Genomic DNA, 15861 nt, shown 5'->3' on the forward strand with positions numbered 1-15861 from the left:
AAACAAGGTAACACTATTGTGTTAACATGATTCATAATTTCACAGGCGTAATGTTATATATGGTGGCCATTTAGAAAATGCATGAGAGCTTAATTGTGACATCTATTTTTGGCCTCTCCGAAGCCAGTAAGTCTCAGCGCATAGTAGGTACTAAAGCGCAGCAAAATAGATAAAACGGGTCGTTATACAATTACTGTCTTGTCAACTGCTCCTGCTCTCTTTAGCGACGAGCATATTGAGATGCTTTATATTTTATTCATTGTGCCAATAACATCACAAAAGTACATCATTATTCTTCATTACAACGGCAGTGACCTTAAAACTGAAGCAAGGACTTCCAGAGGTAACAGGACTGTATGTTTATTTCAATATTTTAATTGAAAACCTCTCGGGGACCATTCTCTTTGTGTTTGGAGTGAGGCCACAACAAACTGGTGCACCCAGGGGGCTCCCTCTCCACTGTATACAGTAATAAAGAGTAATAAAGAAGTATCCTAAATTTAGCCTCTCTATCCGCTTTGAGAGTCATTGTGAAGGCAGAAAAAACTGATTACTCATTAGCATTACAAAACTCTACTGCACTTGCCCTAAATTGTTATGAAATGACAATTTTTTTCTGTTAAGACTACTTCTTCTCAGGAGAAACAGGAAGTTGTAAAGGTGTCCGCATACATAGGTTATGCTTCGCAAGTGACTGTCCGTGCTCGCATACTCCCTAAAGACCAGAAACACTTCCTCAAAATAGTCTGAATTAATCAAAGAAAAACATCAAGAAATATGTCAATAATTTAGATGTTTTTACAGAGGAGGTCTTTGTTGCTCAATTTTACATCTAACTAAGATGTTTGGTGAAGGATTTCTCAAGTGAAAAAATTCGCTTGAAAACACTTCATGTTCCCACTCCTACTAGGTGTAGTACTGTTGACCAATCACAGACAAAGGGGCGTAGACATTGGCCTCCGTACTTCGACCTGTCTCAATGAAAATTGAAAATTTAACTGCCGAAGACCAAAACGGACCAAAACGTCACAAAATGTTATCATAATATATGGACTAGAGGTCGACCGATTAATCGGAATGGCCGATTAATTTGGGCCGATTTCAAGTTTTCATAACAATCAGAAATCAGTATTTTGGGGCACCGATTTGGCAATTTAATTTTTATTTTATTTTTTTACACCTTTATTTAATCTTTATTTAACTAGGCAAGTCAGTTAAGAACACATTCTTATTTTCAATAACGGCCTAGGAACGGTGGGTTAACTGCCTAGTTCAGGGGCAGACAGACAGATTTTCACATTGTCAGCTCGGGGGATCCAACCTTGCAACCTTACAGTTAACTAGTCCAACGCAATCACGACCTGCACTCCACAAGGAGACTGCCTGTTACGCGAATGCAGTAAGCCAAGGTAGGTTGCTAGCAAGCATTAAACTTATCTTTAAAAAAACAATCAATCATAATCACTAGTTAACTACACATGGTTGATGATATTACTGGACATTATCTAGCGTGTCCTGCGTTGCATATAATCTGACTGAGCAAACAAGTACCTAAGTATCTGACTGAGTGGTGGTAGGCAGAAGCCGGCACGTAAACACTCATTCAAACAGCACTTTCATGCGTTTTGCCAGCAGCTCTTTGTTGTGCGTCAAGCATTGCGCTGTTTATGATTTCAAGCCTATCAACTCCCGAGATGAGGCTGGTGTAACCGATGTGAAATGGCTGGCTAGTTAGCGCGCGCTACTCGGCTCTGAGCCTTGGGGTGGTTGTTTCCCTTGCTCTGCTTGGGTAACGCTGCTTCGATGTGGTGGCTGTTGTGTTGCTTGCACCATCTTGCCCTACTAACTGTGGATTAGGAAGATAGTTAATGAGGTGGATTCATCTTCTAGAAGTTAGTTAAAGAGGATAATGACTCAACTAGAAGTTATTTAAAAGAGGATAATTAATCTACTAGAAGTTAGTTAAGGCGAATTACTCTACTAGAAGTTAGTTAAAGAGGTGAATTAATCTACCAGAAGTTAGTTAAAGAGGTGAATTAATCTACTAGAAGTTAGTTAAAGAGGTGAATTAATCTACAAGGGCTCAGGGCAAAATGCATGTCTACGTAACAAATAGTTGATAGGACTGCTATGTTGTGATTACGCACAAAGCTTCTCACATAGGGTGTTTTGGTTAAAGTAAAAGAGCTTCTCACATAGGGTGTGTTAGTTTAAAGAGCTTCTCACATAGGGTGTGTTAGTTAAAAAGATTCTCAGATAGGGTGTGTTAGTTAAAGAGCTTCTCACATAGGGTGTGTTAGTTAAAGAGCTTCTCACATAGGGTGTGTTAGTTAAAGAGCTTCTCACATAGGGTGTGTTAGTTAAAGAGCTTCTCACATAGGGTGTGTTAGTTAAAGAGCTTCTCACATAGGGTGTGTTAGTTAAAGAGCTTCTCACATAGGGTGTGTTAGTTAAAGAGCTTCTCACATAGGGTGTGTTAGTTAAAGAGCTTCTCACATAGGGTGTGTTAGTTAAAGAGCTTCTCACATAGGGTGTGTTAGTTATAGTTAAAGAGCTTCTCACATAGGGTGTGTTAGTTATAGTTAAAGAGCTTCTCACAGGGTGTGTTAGTTAAAGTTAAAGAGCTTCTCACAGGGTGTGTTAGTTAAAGTTAAAGAGCTTCTCACATAGGGTGTGTTAGTTAAAGTAAAAGAGCTTCTCACAGGGTGTTTTAGTTAAAGTTAAAAAGCTTCTCACAGGGTGTGTTAGTTAAAGAGCTTCTCACAGGGTGTGTTAGTTAAAGTTAAAGAGCTTCTCACAGGGTGTGTTAGTTAAAGAGCTTCTCACAGGGTGTGTTAGTTAAAGAGCTTCTCACATAGGGTGTGTTAGTTAAATAGCTTCTCATATAGGGTGTGTTAGTTAAAGAGCTTCTCACAGAGTGTGTTAGTTAAAGAGCTTCTCACATAGGGTGTGTCATTACACCACATAGTCATCCTGATAGTAAATATACTGTTTTCTTAAAGAGAAGAAGATTGTTGCTTCCATCAATGTAATTGTCTTTATCATTTCCAATCCCCCATATCTTTTTTTTGGTAAATATATACTGTATATCCATATACATACACGTACATACACATATGCGTACATATACACATATATATATATCTATATATCTATATATGTCTCTTCACAGTCTCCCGCTCTTCCGTAAGGTGTATATTTACCAGTTTTTTTACTGCTGCATCGGTTACCTGATGTAGTCATGGCTCTGTGTAGTACTGTGGAATAGAGTTCCATGTTGTCATGGCTCTGTGTAGTACTGTGGAATAGAGTTCCATGTTGTCATGGCTCCATGTAGTACTGTGGAATAGAGTTCCATGTTGTCATGGCTCCATGTAGTACTGTGGAATAGAGTTCCATGTTGTCATGGCTCCATGGCTGTGGAATAGAGTTCCATGTTGTCATGGCTCTGTGTAGTACTGTGGAATAGAGTTCCATGTTGTCATGGCTCCATGTAGTACTGTGGAATAGAGTTCCATGTTGTCATGGCTCCATGTAGTACTGTGGAATAGAGTTCCATGTTGTCATGGCTCTGTGTAGTACTGTGGAATAGAGTTCCATGTTGTCATGGCTCCATGTAGTACTGTGGAATAGAGTTCCATGTTGTCATGGCTCTGTGTAGTACTGTGGAATAGAGTTCCATGTTGTCATGGCTCTGTGTAGTACTGTGGAATAGAGTTCCATGTTGTCATGGCTCCATGTAGTACTGTGGAATAGAGTTCCATGTTGTCATGGCTCCATGTAGTACTGTGGAATAGAGTTCCATGTTGTCATGGCTCTGTGTAGTACTGTGGAATAGAGTTCCATGTTGTCATGGCTCTGTGTAGTACTGTGGAATAGAGTTCCATGTTGTCATGGCTCTGTGTAGTACTGTGGAATAGAGTTCCATGTTGTCATGGCTCCATGTAGTACTGTGGAATAGAGTTCCATGTTGTCATGGCTCCATGTAGTACTGTACCATGTGGAATAGAGTTCCATGTTGTCATGGCTCTGTAGTACTGTGGAATAGAGTTCCATGTTGTCATGGCTCCATGTAGTACTGTGGAATAGAGTTCCATGTTGTCATGGCTCCATGTAGTACTGTGGAATAGAGTTCCATGTTGTCATGGCTCCATGTAGTACTGTGGAATAGAGTTCCATGTTGTCATGGCTCCATGTAGTACTGTGGAATAGAGTTCCATGTTGTCATGGCTCCATGTAGTACTGTGGAATAGAGTTCCATGTTGTCATGGCTCCATGTAGTACTGTGGAATAGAGTTCCATGTTGTCATGGCTCCATGTAGTACTGTGGAATAGAGTTCCATGTTGTCATGTGGAATAGTGTTTCCATGTTGTCATGGCTCTGTGTAGTACTGTGGAATAGAGTTCCATGTTGTCATGGCTCTGTGTAGTACTGTGGAATAGAGTTCCATGTTGTCATGGCTCCATGTAGTACTGTGGAATAGAGTTCCATGTTGTCATGGCTCCATGTAGTACTGTGGAATAGAGTTCCATGTTGTCATGGCTCCATGTAGTACTGTGGAATAGAGTTCCATGTTGTCATGGCTCCATGTAGTACTGTGGAATAGAGTTCCATGTTGTCATGGCTCCATGTAGTACTGTGGAATAGAGTTCCATGTTGTCATGGCTCCATGTAGTACTGTGGAATAGAGTTCCATGTTGTCATGGCTCCATGTAGTACTGTGGAATAGAGTTCCATGTTGTCATGGCTCCATGTAGTACTGTGGAATAGAGTTCCATGTTGTCATGGCTCCATGTAGTACTGTGGAATAGAGTTCCATGTTGTCATGGCTCCATGTTTTTTTTATTTTTTTATTTCACCTTTATTTAACCAGGTAGGCAAGTTGAGAACAAGTTCTCATTTACAATTGCAACCTGGCCAAGATAAAGCAAAGCAGTTCGACAGATACAACGACACAGAGTTACACATGGAGTAAAACAAACATAGTCAATAATACAGTATAAACAAGTCTATATACAATGTGAGCAAATGAGGTGAGAAGGGAGGTAAAGGCAAAAAAGGCCATGGTGGCAAAGTAAATACAATATAGCAAGTAAAACACTGGAATGGTAGTTTTGCAATGGAAGAATGTGCAAAGTAGGCATAAAAATAATGGGGTGCAAAGGAGCAAAATAAATAAATAAATTAAATACAGTTGGGAAAGAGGTAGTTGTTTGGGCTAAATTATAGGTGGGCTATGTACAGGTGCAGTAATCTGTAAGATGCTCTGACAGTTGGTGCTTAAAGGTAGTGAGGGAGATAAGTGTTTCCAGTTTCAGAGATTTTTGCAGTTCGTTCCAGTCACTGGCAGCAGTTAACTGGAAGGAGAGACGGCCAAAGAAACAATTGGTTTTGGGGGTGACCAGAGAGATATACCTGCTGGAGCGTGTGCTACAGGTGGGAGATGCTATGGTGACCAGTGAGCTGAGATAAGGGGGGACTTTACCTAGCAGGGTCTTGTAGATGACATGGAGCCAGTGGGTTTGGCGACGAGTATGAAGCGAGGGCCAGCCAACGAGAGCGTACAGGTCGCAATCCATGCTTTTGTCACTTCTAGGTTAGACTACTGCAATGCTCTATTTTCCGGCTACCCGGATAAAGCACTAAATAAACTTCAGTTAGTGCTAAATACGGCTGCTAGAATCCTGACTAGAACCAAAAAATTTGATCATATTACTCCAGTGCTAGCCTCTCTACACTGGCTTCCTGTCAAAGCAAGGGCTGATTTCAAGGTTTTACTGCTAACCTACAAAGCATTACATGGGCTTGCTCCTACCTACCTCTCTGATTTGGTCCTGCCGTACATACCTATACGTACGCTACGGTCACAAGACGCAGGGCTCCTAATTGTCCCTAGAATTTCTAAGCAAACAGCTGGAGGCAGGGCTTTCTCCTATAGAGCTCCATTTTTATGGAACGGTCTGCCTACCCATGTCAGAGACGCAAACTCGGTCTCAACCTTTAAGTCTTTACTGAAGACTCATCTCTTCAGTGGGTCATATGATTGAGTGTAGTTTGGCCCAGGAGTGGGAAGGTGAACGGAAAGGCTCTGGAGCAACGAACCGCCCTTGCTGTCTCTGCCTGGCCGGTTCCCCTTTTTCCACTGGGATTCTCTGCCTCTAACCCTGTTACGGGGCTGAGTCACTGGCTTGCTGGGGCTCTCTCGTGCCGTCCCTGGGGGGATGCGTCACCTGGGTGGGTTGATTCACTGTTGTGGTCGGCCTGTCTGGGTTCCCCCCCACCCCTTGGGTTGTACCGTGTCGGAGATCTTTGTGGGCTATACTCGGCCTTGTCTCAGGATGGTAAGTTGGTGGTTGAAGATTTCCCTCTAGTGGTGTGGGGGCTGTGCTTTGGCAAAGTGGGTGGGGTTATATCCTTCCTGTTTGGCCCTGTCCGGGGTGTCCTCGGATGGGGCCACAGTGTCTCCTGACCCCTCCTGTCTCAGCCTCCAGTATTTATGCTGCAGTAGTTTATGTGTCGGGGGGCTAGGGTCAGTTTGTTTATCTGGAGTACTTCTCCTGTCCTATTCGGTGTCCTGTGTAAATCTAAGTGTGCGTTCTCTAATTCTCTCCTTCTCTCTTTCTTTCTCTCTCTCGGAGGACCTGAGCCCTAGGACCATGCCCCAGGACTACCTGACATGATGACTCCTTGCTGTCCCCAGTCCACCTGGCCATGCTGCTGCTCCAGTTTCAACTGGCCTGGGCCCTAGGACCATGTCCCAGGACTACCTGACATGAGGACTCCTTGCTGTCCCCAGTCCACCTGGCCATGCTCCTGCTCCAGTTTCAACTGTTCTGCTTTACTATTATTCAACCATGCTGGTCATTTATGAACATTTGAACATCTTGGCCACGTTCTGTTATAATCTCCACCTGGCACAGCCAGAAGAGGACTGGCCACCCCACATATGCTCTCTCTAATTCTCTCTTTCTTTCTCTCTCTCGGAGGACCTGAGCCCTAGGACCGTGCCCCAGGACTACCTGACATGATGGCTCCTTGCTGTCCCCAGTCCACCTGACTGTGCTGCTGCTCCAGTTTCAACTGTTCTGCCTTATTATTATTTGACCATGCTGGTCATTTATGAACATTTGAACATCTTGGTCATGTTCTGTTATAATCTCTACCCGGCACAGCCAGAAGAGGACTGGCCACCCCACATAGCCCGGTTCCTCTCTAAGTTTCTTCCTAGGTTTTGGCCTTTCTAGGGAGTTTTTCCTAGCCACTGTGCTTTTACACCTGCATTGTTTGCTGTTTGGGGTTTTAGGCTGGGTTTCTGTACAGCACTTTGAGATATCAGCTGATGTACGAAGGGCTATATAAATAAATTTGATTTGATTTGATTAGTATATGGGGCTTTGGTGACAAAACAGATTGCACTGTGATAGACTGCATCCAATTTGTTGAGTAGGGTATTGGAGGCTATTTTGTAAATGACATCGCCAAAGTCGAGGATTGGTAGGATGGTCAGTTTTACAAGGGTATGTTTGGCAGCATGAGTGAAGGATGCTTTGTTGCGAAATAGGAAGCCAATTCTAGATTTAACTTTGGATTGGAGATGTTTGATATGGGTCTGGAAGGAGAGTTTACAGTCTAACCAGACACCTAAGTATTTGTAGTTGTCCACGTATTCTAAGTCAGAGCCGTCCAGAGTAGTGATGTTGGACAGGCGGGTAGGTGCAGGTAGCGATCGGTTGAAGAGCATGGATTTAGTTTTACTTGTATTTAAGAGCAATTGGAGGCCACGGAAGGAGAGTTGTATGGCATTGAAACTTGCCTGGAGGGTTGTTAACACAGTGTCCAAAGAAGGGCCGGAAGTATACAGAATGGTGTCGTCTGCGTAGAGGTGGATCAGGGACTCACCAGCAGCAAGAGCGACCTCATTGATGTATACAGAGAAGAGAGTCGGTCCAAGAATTGAACCCTGTGGCACCCCCATAGAGACTGCCAGAGGTCCGGACAGCAGACCCTCCGATTTGACACACTGAACTCTATCAGAGAAGTAGTTGGTGAACCAGGCGAGGCAATCATTTGAGAAACCAAGGCTGTCGAGTCTGCCGATGAGGATGTGGTGGTTGACAGAATCGAAAGCCTTGGCCAGATCAATGAATACGGCTGCACAGTAATGTTTCTTATCGATGGCGGTTAAGATATCGTTTAGGACCTTGAGCGTGGCTGAGGTGCACCCATGACCAGCTCTGAAACCAGATTGCATAGCAGAGAAGGTATGGTTAGATTCGAAATGGTCGGTAATCTGTTTGTTGACTTGGCTTTCAAAGACCTTAGAAAGGCATGGTAGGATAGATATAGGTCTGTAGCAGTTTGGGTCAAGAGTGTCCCCCCCCTTTGAAGAGGGGGATGACCGCAGCTGCTTTCCAATCTTTGGGAATCTCAGACGACACGAAAGAGAGGTTGAACATGCTAGTAATAGGGGTGGCAACAATTTCGGCAGATCATTTTAGAAAGAAAGGGTCCAGATTGTCTAGCCCGGCTGATTTGTAGGGGTCCAGATTTTTCAGCTCTTTCAGAACATCAGCTGAATGGATTTGGGAGAAGGAGAAATGGGGAAGGCTTGGGCGAGTTGCTGTTGGGGGTGCAGTGCTGTTGACCGGGGTAGGAGTAGCCAGGTGGAAAGCATGGCCAGCCGTAGAAAAATGCTTATTGAAATTCTCAATTATGTTGGATTTATCAGTGGTGACAGTGTTTCCTATCTTCAGTGCAGTGGGCAGCTGGGAGGTGGTGTTCTTATTCTCCATGGACTTTACAGTGTCCCAGAACTTTTTTGAGTTAGTGTTGCAGGAAGCAAATTTCTGCTTGAAAAAGCTAGCCTTGGCTTTTCTAACTGCCTGTGTATAATGGTTTCTAGCTTCCCTGAATAGCTGCATATCACGGGGACTGTTCGATGCTAATGCAGAACGCCATAGGATGTTTTTGTGTTGGTTAAGGGCAGTCAGGTCTGGGGAGAACCAAGGGCTATATCTGTTCCTGGTTCTAAATTTCTTGAATGGGGCATGTTTATTTAAGATGGTTAGGAAGGCATTTAAAAAAAATATCCAGGCATCCTCTACTGACGGGATGAGATCAATATCCTTCCAGGATACTCCGGCCAGGTCGATTAGAAAGGCCTGCTCGCTGAAGTGTTTCAGGGAGCGTTTTACAGATGAGTGGAGGTCGTTTGACCGCTGACCCATTACGGATGCAGGCAATGAGGCAGTGATCGCTGAGATCTTGGTTGAAGACAGCAGAGGTGTATTTAGAGGGGAAGTTGGTTAGGATGATATCTATGAGGGTGCCCGTGTTTAAGGCTTTGGGGGGGTACCTGGTAGGTTCATTGATAATTTGAGTGAGATTGAGGGCATCAAGTTTAGATTGTAGGATGGCTGGGGTGTTAAGCATGTTCCAGTTTAGGTCGCCTAGCAGCACGAGCTCTGAAGATAGATGGGGGGCAATCAGTTCACATATGGTGTCCAGAGCACAGCTGGGGGCAGAGGGTGGTCTATAGCAGGCGGCAACGGTGAGAGACTTGTTTTTAGAGAGGTGGATTTTTAGAAGTAGAAGTTCAAATTGTTTGGGTACAGACCTGGATAGTAGGACAGAACTCTGCAGGCTATCTTTGCAGTAGATTGCAACACCGCCCCCTTTGGCAGTTCTATCTTGTCTGAAAATGTTGTAATTTGGAATTTCAGAATTTTTGGTGGTCTTCCTAAGCCAGGATTCAGACACAGCTAGAACATCCGGGTTGGCAGAGTGTGCTAAAGCAGTGAATAGAACAAACTTAGGGAGGAGGCTTCTAATGTTAACATGCATGAAACCAAGGCTATTACGGTTACAGAAGTCATCAAAAGAGAGCGCCTGGGGAATAGGAGTGGAGCTAGGCATTGCAGGGCCTGGATTCACCTCTACATCGCCAGAGGAACATAGGAGGAGAAGAACAAGGGTACGGCTAAAAGCAATAAGAATTGGTCGTCTATAACGTCTGGAACAGTGAGTAAAAGGAGGTTTCTGGGGGCGATAAAATAGCATCAAGGTATAATGTACAGACAAATGTATGGTAGGATGTGAATACAGTGGAGGTAGACCTAGGTATTGAGTGATGAAGAGAGAGATATTGTCTCTAGAAACATCATTGAAACTAGGAGATGTCATTGCATGTGTGGGTGGTGGAACTAATAAATTGGATAATGTATAGTGAGCAGGACTAGAGGCTCTACAGTGAAATAAGCCAATAAACACTAACCAGAACAGCAATGGACAAGACATATTGACATTAAGGAGAGGCATCCTTAGTCGAGTGATCAAAAGAGTCCAGAGAGTGGAGTGGTTGGTTTCGGGGTCAAGGCGATTTAGACAGCTAGCCAGGACATCGGTAGCAAGCTAGCATAGGAAGGGGGTCTGTTGTTAGCCACCTCTTGCGTTCCGTCAGTAGATTAGTGGGGTTCCGTGTGGTAGAGGGAATTAGTCCAAATCACACAACAACAAAAATAAAATAAAAACAATAGATATAGTTATAGAGGCCCAAGAATAAACATAATAATAATAATAAATAAATTGTCCGATTGTCTATTCTGAGAGCTGCCGGTAAGACAGCTAACGGTTAGCAGGCCGCAGATGGGCGTTCAGGTAACGTCGAGATGGAGGAGCCAGCCGGATCTCCTTCGGGTAGACAACGTCGGCAGTCCAGTTGTGAAGGCCCGGTGGGGCTCCGCGTAGGCAGTAAAACGGGTCCGGATAGGTGACTGCAGCCCAGGAGTGATTGACGGAGCTCAAGAGTGATTTACGGAGCTGGCTAGCTCCGGAGTAATTGATGTTTGCTCCGGAATCGACGAGAGCAGATAGACACATGGATAGCAGCTGGCTAGCTGTGAGATCCGGGAATGAATGTCCAGAGAGCAGTTGAAATCCAAGGACATGGAGAGAAAAATTGGTCCGGTATGTTCCGTTCCGAGCCGCGCTGCGCCGTACAAAACTGGCGATAGATTTTCAAGCTAAAGGATAGCTGATGACCACAAACCGTGGTTAGCTGAATACTAACGATTTGCCAGTAAAGAAGCTAACTAGCTTCTGAACTAGCTTGTGATTAGCTTCTAGCTAGCTCCTGGCTAGCTTCTGGCTAGCTTCTTGGAGGATTGCAGATTTGAGGTAAATAATACTTATTTATAAATATAAATTGGTGAGGCGGGTTGCAGGAGAGTGTTTTGAAGATGAGTTGATGGAAAATAAAAAAAATGTATGTGAAAAAAGTTGTAAATATATATATATACAGGACACGACAAGACGAGGACAAAAGACGTCTGAACTGCTATGCCATCTCGGGCGTTCGATGATATAGTACTGTGGAATAGAGTTCTATGTTGTCATGGCTCCATGTACATTTACATTTACATTTAAGTCATTTAGCAGACGCTCTTATCCAGAGCGACTTACAAATTGGTGCATTCACCTTATGACATCCAGTGGAACAGCCAGTTTACAATAGTGCATCTAAATCTTTTAAGGGGGGGGTGAGAAGGATTACTTTATCCTATCCTAGGTATTCCTTAAAGAGGTGGGGTTTCAGGTATCTCCGGAAGGTGGTGATTGACTCCGCTGTCCTGGCGTCGTGAGGGAGTTTGTTCCACCATTGGGGGGCCAGAGCAGCGAACAGTTTTGACTGGGCTGAGCGGGAACTGTACTTCCTCAGTGGTAGGGAGGCGAGCAGGCCAGAGGTGGATGAACGCAGTGCCCTTGTTTGGGTGTAGGGCCTGATCAGAGCCTGGAGGTACTGAGGTGCCGTTCCCCTCACAGCTCCGTAGGCAAGCACCATGGTCTTGTAGCGGATGCGAGCTTCAACTGGAAGCCAGTGGAGAGAGCGGAGGAGCGGGGTGACGTGAGAGAACTTGGGAAGGTTGAACACCAGACAGGCTGCGGCGTTCTGGATGAGTTGTAGGGGTTTAATGGCACAGGCAGGGAGCCCAGCCAACAGCGAGTTGCAGTAATCCAGACGGGAGATGACAAGTGCCTGGATTAGGACCTGCGCCGCTTCCTGTGTGAGGCAGGGTCGTACTCTGCGGATGTTGTAGAGCATGAACCTACAGGAACGGGCCACCGCCTTGATGTTAGTTGAGAACGACAGGGTGTTGTCCAGGATCACGCCAAGGTTCTTAGCGCTCTGGGAGGAGGACACAATGGAGTTGTCAACCGTGATGGCGAGATCATGGAACGGGCAGTCCTTCCCCGGGAGGAAGAGGAGCTCTGTCTTAACGAGGTTCAGCTTGAGGTGGTGATCTGTCATCCACACTGATATGTCTGCCAGACATGCAGAGATGCGATTCGCCACCTGTAGTACTGTGGAATAGAGTTCCATGTTGTCATGGCTCTGTGTAGTACTGTGGAATAGAGTTCCATGTAGTCATGGCTCTATGTAGTACTGTGGAATAGAGTTCCATGTTGTCATGGCTCCATGTAGTACTGTGGAATAGAGTTCCATGTTGTCATGGCTCTATGTAGTACTGTGCGCCTCCCATAGTCTGTTCAGGACGTTGAAGAGAACTCTGGTGGTATGTCTTGTGGGTATGCATGTCCGAGCTGTGTGCTAGTAGTTTAAACAGACAGTTCGGTGCATTCAGCATGTCAGCACTCCTTACAAAAACAAGTAGTGATGAAGTCAATCTCTTCTTTTTAATTACATTTTTAAACATATTTTTTTATTGCATATTCGAAACATACAATATACTTGCAGTGAAGCCGTTCAACAACTACATCATACCAGTCACCCAACAGACTCCCATTCAACAACTACATCATACCAGTCACCCAACAGATTCCAATTCAACAACTACATCACACCAGTCACCCAACAGATTCCAATTCAACAACTACATCACACCAGTCACCCAACATATTCCAATTCAGAGCGACACACAGAAGCATCCAGGGTCAATGCCCTGCTCAAGGACCCCTTCCACAGTCCCCCCCCCAGGAACAATCTCTCTTCCACTTCCACTTTGAGCCATGAGAGATTGACATACATGCATGTCATTAATGTTATCCCTCCGTGTACTTTTAAGGGCCAGCCGTGCTGCCCTGTTCTGAGCCAACTGCAATTTTCCTAAGTCCGTCTTTCTGGCACCTGACCACACTACTGAACAGCAGTCCAGGTCTGACAAAACTAGGGCCAGTAGGACCTGCCCTGTTGATAGTGTTGATAAGAAGGCAGAGCAACACTTTATTATGGACAGACATCTCCCCATAGTTGCTACTGTTGCATTTGGGTTGCAACCAGAGTGAATCATAAGTCATTACTGTGAATGTTTCCCCTACTGTAGATTCTAGAACTCCCTGTGTGTCCTTAGATTCAAGAACTCCTGTCCCAAGATTCTAGAATTCCCCCTGTCCCTAAATTCTAGAACTCTCATTGGCCCTAGATTTTAGAACTCCTCCTGTCCCTAGATTCTAGAACTCCCATTGGCCCTAGATTCTAGAACTCCCATTGGCCCTAGATTCTAGAACTCCCATTGGCCCTAGATTCTATAACTCCTTTCCCTAGATTCTATAACTCCCCCTGGCCCTAGATTTGAGAACTCCTCCTTTCCCTAGATTTGAGAATCCCCCTGTCCCTAGATTCTAGAACTCCCATTGACCCTAGATTCTAGAACTCCTCCTGTCCCTAGATTCTAGACCTCCCCCGGCCCTAGATTCTAGACCTCCCCCGGCCCTAGATTCTAGAACTCCTCCTGTCCCTAGATTCTAGAACTCCTCCTGTCCCTAGATTCTAGAACCCCCCTGGCCCTAGATTCTAGAACTCCTCCTGGCTCTAGATTCTAGAACTTCACCTGGCCCTAGATTCTAGAACTCCTCCTGTCCCAAGATTCTAGAACTCCTCCTGTCCCAAGATTCTAGAACTCCTCCTGTCCCTAGATTCTAGAACTCCTTCTGTCCCTAGATTCTAGAACTCCTCCTGTCCCTAGATTCTAGAACTCCTCCTGTCCCAAGAATCTAGAACTCCCCCTGGCCCATATGCATATGATAATAGAAACAACACAACAAGATGAAGAGGAGCTGGAAGTCCTTCCCGCGTTATCCATCAGTTTGTTCTGCATTGCAGTGTAAACAGAGCCAACACAATTAACACATCTGATGAAACACATTAAATAACGCAGGCTGAGAGATATGTTAACTGTCAAGGCAACACATCTGTGTTACCTGATAAGAAATATAGGCCTATAGTTTTGGTGAGAGAAGAGCTACGATCTTACAATCCTGTGTCAATACAATTGTGTTGGGGAGAGTCACATTTTTAACAGTGTGTGGAGAAGTCTAACAGCAATGCATTAAAATGTCTGAATTTGCAACAGTTGTGATACTGCACAGACACAGAGCTCCCTCCCTAAATCATACCACTGACAACCCCAGCCTGACTCCAATACTGGGCCAGAGTAAGTCAACTGAACCAAACTCTGAGGAAAAGCTTCACCAGGGAATGTGCATGGTTGAACAGAACAGAGAGAACAGAGAACAGAGAGAACAGAGACCATGAGCCCTGTGCAGTAAGGAATGTTTGTAATGCTTCAACTATTTCAGTGGCTTTGGCAGGACACTACCGCAGTTGGCTGGCAGAAAGACCATTATCCATGTAGAGTCTACTGGGAGGCAGACTTCATCAACTGCAGACTGTACTGTACAGTGGCACAGCTTCACGTGTTGGAGTGACGCATGTTTTTTTGTTGTCGGTACCTGACATTCTACTGAAAATGTCTCTCATAATTATGATTTCTAATGTATTGCAATGTTATAAGAAATGTTTTTTTACTAATAGAGTAGCACAACTTACTGATATGGAGCCAGAGGAGGACTGAGTCCCTGTACGCCATGGAGCCAGAGGAGGACTGAGTCCCTGTACGCCATGGAGCCAGAGGAGGACTGAGTCCCTGTACGCCATGGAGCCAGAGGATGACTGAGTCCCTGTACGCCATGGAGCCAGAGGAGGACTGAGTCCCTGTACGCCATGGAGCCAGAGGAGGACTGAGTCCCTGTACGCCATGGAGCCAGAGGAGGACTGAGTCCCTGTACGCCATGGAGCCAGAGGAGGACTGAGTCCCTGTACGCCATGGAGCCAGAGGAGGACTGAGTCCCTGTACGCCATGGAGCCAGAGGAGGACTGAGTCCCTGTACAACATGGAGCCAGAGGAGGACTACATCATGGAGCCAGAGGAGGACTGAGTCCCTGTACGCCATGGAGCCAGAGGAGGACTGAGTCCCTGTGCGCCATGGAGCCAGAGGAGGACTGAGTCCCTGTACGCCATGGAGCCAGAGGAGGACTGAGTCCCTGTACGCCATGGAGCCAGAGGAGGACTGAGTCCCTGTACGCCATGGAGCCAGAGGAGGACTGAGTCCCTGTACGCCATGGAGCCAGAGGAGGACTGAGTCCCTGTACAACATGGAGCCAGAGGAGGACTACAACATGGAGCCAGAGGAGGACTGAGTCCCTGTATGCCTGGCAACAGATCACACTATGGTTTTTGATATCGTTCAGATTTCAGACCCCTTTCTCATAATAGAAAAAGCACTCGAAACATTTAAGCCTATCTATTGGAATATTGGAATTTGTCAGAAGCTTTTGGGAGCTTTTGTGATCCATTCCTCATATGAATATGTTTCTGTTTTTAAACTAGGTAAGGACACTAGTCTTTCAAGGTTAGAACACTAGCCTCTCAGGGACATATTTAAGTTCAAGCAATACATTTACATTTGTAAGGGCTAAGTCAAAGACACATTTTGAATTAGAGCTACAGTGTACCATCTCAGTCATGTTTATACAGCCTACATATTTGGTTACAAAGCCTACT

At 45.1% G+C, this 15861-nt stretch overlaps 1 protein-coding gene across 1 annotated transcript in view; it reads right to left on the reverse strand.

Moving 5' to 3' along the window:
* The window catches only part of LOC124012727 (CUB and sushi domain-containing protein 3-like), an 849083-nt gene that overhangs the window by 199092 nt on the left and 634130 nt on the right, over window positions 1-15861 (reverse strand). The gene's annotated exons all lie outside the window — the stretch shown is intronic.

The sequence above is a fragment of the Oncorhynchus gorbuscha genome, linkage group LG24, assembly GCF_021184085.1.
Source record: "Oncorhynchus gorbuscha isolate QuinsamMale2020 ecotype Even-year linkage group LG24, OgorEven_v1.0, whole genome shotgun sequence".
NCBI classification, from domain to species: domain Eukaryota; kingdom Metazoa; phylum Chordata; class Actinopteri; order Salmoniformes; family Salmonidae; genus Oncorhynchus; species Oncorhynchus gorbuscha.